Source organism: Triticum urartu, chromosome 3 (assembly GCF_003073215.2).
Source record: "Triticum urartu cultivar G1812 chromosome 3, Tu2.1, whole genome shotgun sequence".
In the NCBI taxonomy this organism is placed as follows: domain Eukaryota; kingdom Viridiplantae; phylum Streptophyta; class Magnoliopsida; order Poales; family Poaceae; genus Triticum; species Triticum urartu.
The window spans coordinates 262,219,485-262,233,441 of record NC_053024.1 but is presented as its reverse complement, the minus strand read 5'-3'; positions in this window follow the sequence as shown (position 1 = coordinate 262,233,441).

Below are 13,957 nucleotides of genomic sequence, written 5' to 3'. Positions count from 1 at the left end.
ATGTGATTTCAGTTTTTTCATTAATGGGGTGCCCAAATATAGTTTTCATCCTCTCATAGGTATCTATGGGGTCCCCTTCAAGAAAACCCCCCTCGAAAATAGAATCTAAAACTTGTTTGAACGAAGTGGGCAGCCCAACATAAAAGCTTTTTAAGTAAACCTCAATTTGATATTGGGGTACATAGCTAGCCCGAATCCTTAACAGCCTATCCCAAGCATCTTTCAAAGATTCATCAAGTAAATAACGGAAAATTCCAGAATCATCTTCATCAAAATTACTAAGGTTCTCATTGATAACTCCGGCAAGTTGTTCTATAGCATTCCGATTTATAAGTTTAGATAAGATAGCAGGATTGTCTAAAGCACTAGAACTTGGGAGAAAACCCCCAACTCTTTTTGGTTCTGACATGGGGAGGGAAAAGAGGCAAACAAAGAGGGAGGATAGGGAGAGAGAGAGGGCGAATAAAATGGCAAGGGTGAAGTGGGGAGAGGAAAACGAGAGGAAAATGGCAAATAATGTAATGCGAGAGATAGGGATTGTGATGGGTACTTGGTATATTGACTTTTTGCGTAGACTCCCCGGCAACGGCGCCAGAAATCCATCTTGCTACGTCTTGAGCTTGCGTTGGTTTTCCCCGAAGAGGAAGGGATGATGCAGCAGAGTAGAGTAAGTATTTCCCTCAGTTTTTGAGAACCAAGGTATCAATCCAGTAGGAGGCCACACTCAAGTCCCTCGTACCTGCACAAAACGATAGCTACTCGCAACCAACGCGATTAGGGGTTGTCAATCCCTTCACTATCACTTACGAGAGTGAGATCTGATAGATATAATATTTTTGGTATTTTTGATATAAATATGCAAAGTAAAAAAGCAAAGCAGATTAAAGTGATGGAGATTGATATGATGAGAATAGACCCGGGGGCCATAGGTTTCACTAGTGGCTTCTCTCAAGAGCATAAGTATTCTACGGTGGGTGAACAAATTACTGTTGAGCAATTGACAGAATTGAGCATAATTCTGAGAATATCTAGGCATGATCATGTATATAGGCATCACGTCCGTGACAAGTAGACCGAAACGATTCTGCATCTACTACTATTACTCCACTCATCGACCGCTATCCATCATGCATCTAGAGTATTAAGTTAAAAATAGAGTAACGCCTTAAGCAAGATGACATGATGTAGAGAGATAAATTCATGCAATATGAAATAAACCCCATCTTGTTATCCTCGATGGCAACGGTGCAATACGTGCCTTGCTGCCCCTTCTGTCACTGGGAAAGAACACCACAAGATCGAACCCAAAGCTAAGCACTTCTCCCATGGCAAGAACTACCAATCTAGTTGGCCAAACCAAATGGATAATTCGAAGAGACTTGCAAAGATAACCAATCATGCATAAAAGAATTCAGAGAAGATTCAAATATTATTCATAGATAGACTTGATCATAAACCCACAATTCATCGATCTCAACAAACACACCGCAAAAAGAAGATTACATCGAATAGATCTCCACAAGAGAGGGGGAGAACTTTGTATTGAGATTCAAAGAGAGAGAAGAAGCCATCTAGCTACTAACTATGGACCCGAAGGTTTGAGGTAAACTACTCACACTTCATCGGAGGGGCTAGGATGATGTAGAAGCCCTCTGTGATGACGGCCCTCTTCCAGCGGAGCTCCGGAATAGGCCCCAAGATGGGATCTCGTGGATACAAAAAGTTGCGGCGATGTAATTAGGTTTTTGGCTCCTGTTCTGATCGTTTGGGGGTACGTAGGTATATATAGGAGGAAGGAGTACGTCGGTGGAGCAATGAGGGGCCCACGAGGCAGGGGGCGCGCCCCCACCCTCGTGACCTCCTCTTTGATCCCTTGCAGCAGGGTCCAAGTCTCCTGGATCACGTTCGGTGAGAAAATCACGTTCTCGAAGATTTTATTCCGTTTGGACTCCGTTTGATATTCTGTTTCTTCGAAACACTGAAATAGGCAAAAAACAACAATTCTGGGCTGGGCCTCCGATTAATAGGTTAGTCCCAAAAATAATATAAAAGTGGAAAATAAAGCCCAATATAGTCCAAAACAGTAGATAATATAGCATGGAGCAATCAAAAATTATAGATACGTTGGAGACGTATCACACATCAACTAGGAAAATTAATGGGCTATGGATATGCCCATCAATCGATATTTATGCAACTGAGTAGGGATTGCCATGCAACGGATGCACTAGAGCTATAAGTGTATGAAAGCTCAAAAAGAAACTAAGTGGGTGTGCATCCAACTTTCTTTCTCATGAAGACCTTGGGCAATTTTAGGAAGCCCATCATTGGAATATACAAGCCAAGTTCTATAATGAAAAATTCCCACTAGTATATGAAAGTGATAAAATAGGAGACTCTCTATCATGAAGAACATGGTGCTATTTTTGAAGCACAAGTGTGGAAAAGGATAGTAACATTGTCCCTTCTCTCTTTTTCTCTCTTTTTTTATTTTTTATTTTGGGCTCTTTGGTTTTTTTATTTGGGCTCTTTGGGCTCTTTTATTTTTTTTAAGTCTGGAGACTCATCCCAACTTGTGAGGGAATCATAGCTTCCATAATCCTTTCCTCACATGGGACAATGCTCTAATAATGATGATCATCACACTTCTATTTATTTACAACTCAAGAATTACAACTCAATACTAGAACAAAGATATGACTCTATGTGAATGCCTCATGCATATGAGAACAATATGACAATGATGGTGCGTGTCATAGTAAACGAAACGGTGGAAGTTGCATGGCAATATATCTCGGAATGGCTAGGGAAATGCCATAATAGGTAGGTATGGTGGTTGTTTTAAGGAAGGGTATATGGTGAGTTTAATGCACCCACAAGAGTTGTGCGGTACTAGAGAGGCTAGCAATGGTGGAAGGGTGAGAGTGCGTATAATCCATGGACTCAACATTAGTCATAAAGAACTCACATACTTATTGCAAAAATTTATTAGCCATCAAAGCAAAGTACTAATACGCATGCTCCTAGGGGGATAGATTGGTAGGAAAAGACCATCGCTCGTCCCCAACCGCCACTCATAAGGAAGACAATCAAAAAATAAATCATGCTCCAACTTCATCACATAACGGTTCACCATACGTGCATGCTTTGGGAATCACAAACTTTAACACAAGTATTTCTACCAATCCACAATTACTCTCTAGCATGACTCTAATATCACCATCTTTATATCTCAAAACAAATGCAAGGAATCAAACTTCTCATGTATTCAATGCTCTTTATGAAAGTGTTTATTATATTCCTCTTGGATGCCCATCATATTAGGACCAAATTCATAACCTAAGAAAATTACCATGTTGTTTTAAGACTCTCAAAATAATATAAGTGAAGCATGAGAGTTCATCAATTTCTACAAAATAAAACCACCGCTGTGCTCTAAAAAGATATAAGTGAAACACTAGAGCAACTACCTAGCTCAAAAGATATAAGTGAAGCACATAGGGTATTGTAACAAATTCATGATTAATGTGTGTCCCTCTCAAAAGGTGTCTATAGAAAGTATGATTGCGGCAAACTAAAAATCAAAGACTCATATAATACAAGACGCTCCAAGAAAAAAACATATCATGTGGTGAATAAAAATATAGCCTCAAGTAACTTTACCGATGGATTGAACACAAAAGAGGGGATGCCATCCGGGGCATCCCCAAACTTAGATGCTTGGTTGTCCTTGAATATTACCTTGGGGTGCCTTGGGAATCCCCAAGCTTAGGGTCTTGCCGCTCCTTATTCCCTAGTCCATCAAAACTTCAACCAAAACTTGAAAACTTCACACCACAAAACTCAACAAAAAAACTCATGAAATCCGTTAGTAAAACAAAGCAAATAAACACTTTTAGATACTGTTGTAAACTCATTCCAATTATATATTTTTGTTATATCTACTGTATTATAACTTCTCCATGGTTCATACCCTCCGGTACTACCCATAGATTCATCAAATTAAGCAAACAACACAATGAAAATAGAATCGGCCAAAAACAGATTTATCGGGGATATACCCCGCGGTATGACCTGACCGATATATGACCTGGCCGGACTTGGAGTTTCATTGGCAACCCCCAGAAGATTGGCGATTCATGTGTCTGGTGGTTCACTAGTGTGACGACTCATGAGCCTAAAGACTCACTGGTGACCCGGCGGGTGTTTCAGATGGATGACAAGGCCCAAGGCCCAGAAGGCCGGCTCATGCTATGGTGGGCCGACTTAAGAAGAAGACATAAGGAATATTCTCCTACAAAGGAAGCAAGACTAGGACTCCACTTGTAATAGAGTAATCCTAATCCTACTAGGACTAGTCATGTAACCCGCCCCTTCAACTTATATAAGCAGGGGCAGGGCTCCCCAAAATAAGGGAGAAGCAAGAAGAAACAATCGATAAGGCCAGACACAACTAGGAGAGCCGGCTTACGGCGACTCCCTTATGATCATAATGAGACCTAGCCACAAACAGCATGTAGGACTATTACCGGATGATGTTTCCCGGGGCCCGAAGCTGTCTAAATCCTCGTCTTGTGTGTTGCGTCTCTCGATTCCGCTCAACCCCTCTCAAGCTACCACATAGATGTGTTGGCCTCGCGACTAAGTCCTCACACTAGGACATCTGACGTGATATTTCCACGACAATTGGCGCCCACCGTGGGGCTCGCGCACGGTGGTGTTGAGTTCTTGGAGGGATCTCTCACAGGGATCGAGAAGTTTGCAATTTTTCTGAGGAAGAAGAACAGATTTTTGAAGGATCTATATCAAATGGAAGTACATCAGTCAAAATTTGATGAAGTTTTTCAGCAATAGTATATAGCAGATTGAGGTGGAGAATATTTAGGGCTTCATCTATGCATCACTATGTCCTACAGCTTGCCGAAAACCGGCATGGGATGCTTTCGGCTGTGTGCAGCCGCGCCGCAGAGCCATCGAGACCGGCAAGAGATCAGTTTCACCGAGGCAAGCCGCCACTGCACATGATCTGCCAAAACTAGCAGGTTCCATCGACCAAAGCAGGCCGAATCGATCTAAAATAGGGTAATCAGTGAGTCGCCGTCGCTAATTTAGAAACAACCGTCCGGATCCGAGTTGATCTGGAGACCTCGCAAGGCAGCCGCTGCAGCGCGTGACGCGAGTTCCAATGTATATCAGCCATTCTGCCGAGTTTTTGTTTGCTTTTCCCGAGAAGATCAGACATAGCTACTGCTAGTATTGTATTTGCAAGTATGACTGCTACTATTGGTCAACCAAAAGTAAAGCCGGGAGGATGTGATCACAAGAGAAATTGAAGATCAATGATCAGATCTAGCACTAGCCCACGTCGTCACATAAAAGGACAAGAGGATTTGTACTTCTCACGTGGTTGGAGTACTGGTTCAATTTTTAAATTGGTATTTCTGATGGAGGCAGGCTGTATGAGGAGACACGAGCTGCAGGGTCCGGATATTTACGCCAACGTACAGTCAAACTTGTCTAAAAAAGGGACCAAGACGCAGAAGCAAAGCTGACTACGACTTGGACTCCACTGTCTGCGTCCGTGACCCATCCATCGGACCGGCTCGCTGCTACCGTCGAGTCATACCCTGCCTGCGAATCGCCGTCAGCCGCCTTCAAGTCGCCTCCGGTTCGTTTTCCCCTGGCGAAATCCTGTACAGAATCATCCGTCGTATAAAATCAGGTGATATTCATCCTATATATTTTTTAAGTACATGTTAATTTCCTTCGACAAACAACTACTCCGCTCTGTTGTATCTTTTGTACGCAGGCTAATTGTTCACTACAAACATGGTTTATACCACGGGTGCGGATCACATACTGACAACATTGCACCCAGCGTTCGTCCGTGTCACATTACCCAGTAAATGGATGCGTGCAAATTGACGCCCTTGCAGCCCGATATACATCAGCTTGCTGGGATCACGCTTGATTGTTACTCAATGGACGTGCGCAAGACGCCGCCCCTATAGCCCGGTCTACATCGACTAACCAGATCGCGTTTGTGATCGACTCGCCCGTCTGCACCGGCTTACAATGTCGTGGCTGACTCATCTCTCCGAGCCGCCTCTGATGTTGCGGTCGTTTTATTGTCCGCCCTGCGGTCCGGCCTATTCAAAGTGCCGGGTTGACTAACGAACTTTACGCACAGATCATCTGTCGTTCACAAACATCAGCTGATATCCATCTAAATTTATCTTATTAACACGTATTGTTTTTTGTCAAAGAACAATTACTCTGCCCAGTAATATTTTTAGACAGGACAACTTTTTATGCTACTATACCATGGATACGGGGTGCATGCACTAGCATTCGTCCATGCCACACTGCTCGGCCGACATGCATGCAAGCCGCTGTTCCCGTGGTCCAGTCTGCGTCAACTCGTCAGGACCGTGCGAATTGCCCAATAAAGCATGCACAGGCCGCCGTCCCCGCAGTGCGGTCTACATCAACATACGGCCGACTCGCCCGTCCGTACCGGCTTACAACACTGGTGCCGACTCTCCCCGTCCACACCGGCTTACAACGCCGCGACCGATTCATCTGTCTACTCGCATGGCCGACTCGCCCACGATTGATTTCAGCTTCACCGTGGTGATCATCGACTCTGCGGTGGATATTTTCTGGCCTAACATATCAGGGATTATTATATCACTGAGCTATTGGATAACTCATGCTGGTTTATATCACGGTTAAATATGGAGAATCTCAAGCCAACTCCTCGAGTCATCTTGAGACTCGGGGCTACAATGACGTGACTCGAGAACTCCGGGTCATTGGAGGGAAGGATAACCCGGTTCCGGAGGCCACCGCCATATTGATGAAAAATTAAAGGCGTCAGGAAATTGCCGGTTCAAATTAAAGATTCTGATTTCAAATCCGGCTCAAGAGACATCTTTCTCCCGCAAAGCTTTGAACCTATCAAATCCGGTTCAACATCCGGCTCAAGGTAAATTTGTCTCTTACAAAGCTTTGAAGCTCTCAAATCCGGTTTAAAGTTCCGGTTCAAAAAGAATTAACCTCTCGCAAGTTCGAGTGCTCAAACAAATTAAGGGTTGCCAAAAGAGAACTTGCTTCCATGGTGCACGGTTCAAACATGAGTATCCTGCCTTACGACATATCTTATTATGGTCACTTGGGGGCTTCCTGTTCAAACATAGGTCATATTCGAACCAAAGAGAACATAGCTGTCGGTACCCTTTTGATCGGCACACTGCCAAACTCACTATGGGGCTTCTTGATCGTATTCGAATCATAGCTCAACCCCTTTCGGGTCCGACGTGGATCGTATTCGAATCAGCATCATTAAACAACTCTTAAGGTCATTTGGGGGCTTCCTGTTCAAACATAGGTCGTATTCGAACCAAAGAGAACATAGGTGTCGGTACCCTCTTGATCGGCAATGCCAAAGCCACTGGGGGCTACATGATCGTATTCGAATCCTAGCTTAACCCCTTTGGAATGGTTTACTGATCGTATTCGAATCAGAAGCCTTGATTTTCTTTTGTCTAAATTAAATTTTTTGAACACAATCTTTTGGATTTTGAGACTTTTTTCTCATATCTGAAGCATATATATGTGATTTCTATTTACCCACCCTGGCTTTCGACGAACAAGTCACTAGCATATGAAAATATTAATACTTGGAAGGTTTGAGTTCTAAGTTTTGGGTTATCACCCTTACTGCACGGGTATCATAAGCCAGCAGTACGATTCAATATCACAGGTATGATATTGTTTATACATGATTATGTTTAAACCGGCCCTGGCTATGGACTTTAAGCCGCCGGTATATTTTGAATTACGCCATTGGAATCATGCGCGTATCAAAGATTGGGTTATCACCCTTATTGTGCAGGTCACATAGACTGACAGTGTGAATTCAATATCACAGGATAATACTACATTTGGGTGGTTACCCGCCCTGGCTTTTGACATTAAGTCGCCAGGGCGTATGTTGTTTAAACTTTGTGCAGGATTTGCAGAACTATGACTTATATAAATGCTTAAGTCCAAGCTCATCATTAAAATTGATGCTTCAGAATGATCATCTGTGCTGGATTTACTCAAAGGCTGTAAATAGTCGGGTTATAAAAATTCTGGCTTACAATGGAAGCGTATTAAATCGCCATCGGCCAAGAGCCGCCGGATATTTAAAACTCCGGATTTACTTGTCAACAGATAAGATACTTGAATCTTTAAATAGCCAAACTTGGCTGGATTTTTCATTATGATATTAAATGATTGAGGTTTTCAAATCAGGTTATTCAAATCTTTAATAGCCAACATGGATGGATTTTTATTATGTTTATCAGTAACTAATATTATGATTGAGGTTTTCAAAGTTGCTTCAGCGCAATGGCTAGTACTTTATCAATGGATATGATTTATTCTACAATGGAAGGAATAGTCCCGACTCGCTGCAGGCTTACGACCCGACACTTAGGGGCTACATTATTCAAATTGAGATTACATTGAATATGCAAAGTCCCATGTCACTGCCAGCATGCACCATGGCACTTGGGGGCTAATGCAAAGTCATTTTTTGCTCAACTTATTGAAGACCCAACTCATCACATTCTAAATGAGCCGGCCCTTGGGGGCTACCAATTGCTCCTATCAAAAATTCAAGGTACACAAGCCTCAGTCTAGTACATTGAAAGATCCACTACTCAGTTGGTAGAGTACAAAGCTCTTAACCTTATGGACGTGGGTTCAAGCCCCATGGTGGAGATTAGATCATATGATGTTATTATCAATGAATTATATACAAAGTCCCAGCTTAATAATATCTTACTGAGCCGACCCTTGGGGGCTACACGTTGCTGCTCCAGTTTACATGATCATATTTACAAAGTCCCTGCTCATTATTACATAATGACCCGGCCCTTGGGGCTACACTGGTTGAATTTTTATGAGCATAAGGCAATTACAAGTCTCAGGTTCCTGCAAGCATGACAACCCGACACTTGGGGGCTACATGTGATATACATATAAGGGGGAAAATATTCAAATTCTCAGTTTTGAGCAGATCAAGTTGACCCGGTGTTTGCAACAATCATGATCCGGTGTCACCAATAATTATGACCCGGCATCGGCAACAGTTATGACCCGGTGTTATCAATATTTACAAGATGGAAATTTTGGTTATGATAAACCGGCAAGTTTTACCTCTTCAAGCCGGCTGAACGTCAGATGAGTATTTCAAGACCAATATGTTTTGAGCCGGTGCTTTGGAAGCCGATTCAAGTGGATTATTTCTTACAATATTTCTCTACAAGAGACCAATGCCAGCAAATTGACTCTGAAGCTGGCCTATTGACCCAGATTTCTCAAAAGAAGTATCTGGATTTTTTGCATTCACAAAGTTTGAACGTATCTACTAAAAGAGATTTGCTATGAGTTCATGGGCATGTATTAAGAAGGAAATGACAAGGATTTAAAGATGATCAGGTGCCGGCTTACAAGAATATTTAACCCGGAGCACAACCTGTCAAATTTGTTCTTTTGTTTATATTGCAGATTAGTTTAACATGGATAAATCCAAATTAAACTGGGGGCTAATGTCGGGGATATACCCCACGGTATGACCCAGCCGATATATGACCCGAGTGGACTTGGCCTTTCATTGGCAACCCCCAGAAGATTGGTGATTCATGTGTCTGGCGGTTCACTAGTGTGACGACTCATGAGCCTGAAGACTCATTGGTGACCCGGCGGGTGTTTCAGATGGATGACAAAGCCCAAGGCCCAGAAGGTCGGCTCATGCTATGGTGGGCCAGCTTAAGAAGAAGACATAAGGAATATTCTCCTACAAAGGAAGCAAGACTAGGACTCCACTTGTAATAGAGTAATCCTAATCCTACTAGGACTAGTCATGTAACCCCCCCCCCTTCAACTTATATAAGGAGTGGCAGGGCTCCCCAAAAGAAGGGGGAAGCAAGAAGAAACAATCGATAAGGCTAGACATAAGTAGGAGAGTCGGCTTACGGCGACTCCCTTATGATCATAATGAGACCTAGCCACAAACAACATGTAGGGCTATTACCAAATGATGTTTACCGGGGCCCGAATCTGTCTAAATCCTTGTCATGTGTGTTGCGTCTCTCGATTCCGCTCAACCCCTCTCAAGCTACCACATAGATGCGTTGGCCTCGCGACTAAGTCCTCACACTAGGACATCTGACATGATATTTCCACGACAAGAATAGTCTGTAGTAATATGGACTTTAGCCAAACTTATGTAACTCCAAAAATTCTAGACAAACAGGACAACCTATGCAATTTGTGTACACATCTTGTGTAAAAAATTCAGATCAAAATCACCTATCTGTGATTTTCTAAATTTCTAGCAATGAGTGCAAAAGTTTCTATTTTTCAGCAAGATCAAATCAACTATCGCCATAGACCATCCCAAAGGTCTTACTTGACTCAAACACTAATTAAAACACCAAAACACAATTACTACATAGGTAATAATGTGTATTTGTTGAAAAACAAGAGCAAAACAAAACAGACAAAATAAAAATTAGGTTGCCTCCCAACAATTGCTATTGTTTAACGCCCCTAGCTAGGCATTGATGATTTCAATGATGCTCACATAAAAGATAAGAATTGAAACATAATGGGAGCATCATGAAGCATATGACTAGAACATTTAAGTCTAACCCACTTCCTATGCATAGGGATTTTGTGATCAAACAATTTATGGGAGCAAGAATCAACTAGCATAGGAAGGTAAAGCAAGCAAAACTTCAAGATTTTCAACACATAGAGAGGAAACTTGATATTGTTGAGATATGTAGAAGCATATATTCCTCTCTCATGATAATTTTTAGAAGAATCATGAAGGAATTCCACAATATAACTATCACATAAAGCATTCTTTTCATGATTCATAAGCATAGAAATTTTGCTACTCTCCACATGAGAAATTTTCTTCTCATTCATAATAATGCCAGTATCATAAGAAACTCAAATACAATAAATTGTTTCCATATTAAAATAGTAATGTTTAGAAAAAGGATATTCATAATGATGACAAGTTTTATAAATATAATTGTCACTACTTTTTATAACATAGGTGTCATCACAACAATTATCATAAGTAGCTACTTTGTTCTCATCATAATTAATTGAAACCTCTTCCAAGATAGTGGAATCATTACTAAATAAAGTCATGACCCTCCAAATCCACTTCTATCAATATTGTGAAAAGATTCAACACCCTCCAAAATACTGGGATAATTATTATCTAAAGTTGACACTTCCAAACCCAGTTTCACAAATATTGCAATCGTCATAAATAGGAGGCATGCTATCATCATAATAAATTTTCACATCAAAACTTGGGGGACTAAAAATATCATCTTCATCAAGCATAGCACCCCAAGCTCGGGACAAAAATTAATTGCAGCAAATAAATTCTCAAACATGTCATTCTCATCAAACATAGCATCCCCAAGCTTGTGGCTTTGCATATCATAAGCATAATCACTCCCATCATTAATAGTATGAATAGCACCAATAGTATAGCAATTATTATCATCACAATTTTCGAAGTTAGTGCCAAAAATATTTTCAAGATTATAATTATCATTATTTTCCCAATCATAATCATCACAATGAGTAATATGCATAACAAAATCATCCTCAATAGTTTCTTCGGACATTGTACCATAAGACAAAGAATCAATATCATCATCAAGTATATCATCTTCCACATTTATTTTTGATTCGTTCTCATGAGGCATAACAATAATAGGAGCAACATCATTTGGGAGGGATACCTTTTTACCTTTGCTACTCCATCTTTTCTTTTTCTTCTCCACATCATGTGTGGGTTTAATCAACTTTTTTGAGCTCCTTATCGATGAGATTGGTTGCATAGGGAGCTCATTCTCGTAACTTGTTTCATCACGAGAGACAATAGGAGGGAAAGTGGAGAGCTTTACCCTTTCAGTAGTATTTCTTTTATATTCTATTGGTTTTCCCATCTTTCTATAGTTGGAAATATAAGCATTTTCATTGCAATTTACCATAGAAAACATATAGATTTCCTTCAAATTAGTTTCAACATGGTCTATAAATATGAATGCTTCAAACCAACTATTTTATGTGACAATTCTTCACAACCCAAAAATAAACAAAGTTCGTTATGAAGTTCAAGGGTGATAAAGTTATTGCAATACATGGCCACGATTTGGTCATGAAAGAGTATGCATTGGAAATTAAGATGGCCACTCTATTGCAAATTTCAAAAGTAATGGGATTAAGAGAGAATAATTTTGTAGCAAATTTATCTATCACCTTAAGCCACCAATTGGTTTTATCATGTTTATGCTTCTTACAAAATCTATCATCCCTATAAGGCATGTCTTCACAAACCAAAAGTTGACATGCTTATAAGAAACATCTTTATCATGACTAGTGCAATCATCATTGGTATCATGAATATTCATAGCAAGCACACTAACAACATTGCAATTATGTTTATCATTCAGATTTAGTGCCAAACATTTTATTAACTTTTTCTTCTAACACTTGAGCACAATTTTCCTTTCCATCATTTTCACGAAACATTAAAAAGATGAAGCATATGAGGCAACCTCAATTCCATTTTTTTGTAATTTTCTTTTATAGACTAAACTCGTAATAAAACAAGAAACTAAAAGGTTCAATTGCAAGATCTAAAGATATACCTTCAAGCACTCACCTCCCCGACAACGACGCCAGAAAAGAGCTTGATGTCTACTACGCAACCTTCTTCTTGTAGACTCGTGTTGGGCCTCCAAGCGCAGAGTTTTGTAGGATAGTAGAAAATTTCCCTCAAGTGGATGACCTAAGGTTTATCAATCCGTGGGAGGCGTAGGATGAAGATGGTCTCTCTCAAACAAACCTGCAACCAAATAACAAAAGAGTCTCTTGTGTCCCCAACACACCCAATACAATGGTAAATTGTATAGGTGCACTAGTTCGGCGAAGAGATGGTGATACAAGTGTAATATGGACAGTAGATATAGGTTTTTATAGTATGAAAATATAAAACAGCAAAGTAGCTAGTAACAATAATGAGAAAAAACAGTATTGCAATGCTTCATAACAAGGACTAGGGTTCATACTTTCACTAGTGCAAAGTCTCTCAACAATGATAACATAATTAAATCATGTGGCAATCCCTCAACATGCAACAAAGAATCACTCCAAAGTTTCTGCCGGAGAACGTAGGACGAAAACATGCATCAACCCCTATGCATAGATTACCCCAATTTCACCTCGGGAATCCGTGAGTTGAGTGTAAAAACACACATCAAGTGAATCAATAGAACATCCCATTTTCACCCCAGATATCCTATCACAAGACATACATCAAGTGTTCTCAAATCCAATACTCAATCCAACATAATGAAACCTCAAAGAGCATGACTCAATTCATCACAAGAAGGCAGAGAGGAAAGAACACCATAAGATACAAATACATTAACAAAGCTCGCGGTACATCAAGATCATGCCAAATTAGGAACACGAGAGAGAGAGAGAGAGATCAAACACATAGCTACTGGTGAACTACTCCATCCTCATCATGGTGGCCGCCGGGATGATGAAGATGGCCTCTGGTGATGATTTCCCCCTCCAGCAGGGTGCCAGAACGGGCTCCCGATTGGGTTTTCGTGTCTAGAGAGGCTTGCGGTGGCGGAACTTCTGATCTAGGGTTATTTTCGTAGGTTTGGGTATTTATAAGAATTTTTGGCGTCGGTCTCACATCAAGGGGGTGCCCGAGGGGCCCATAAGCCAGGGGCGCGCCCTAGGGGTGGTCGTGCCTCCTAGGCTTGTGGCCTCCTCGGGTCACTTCCTAGGCCATATCTGGTGCTTCGCGGGTCTCTTTTGGTCCATCAAAAATCTCCGTAGATTTTCAGCC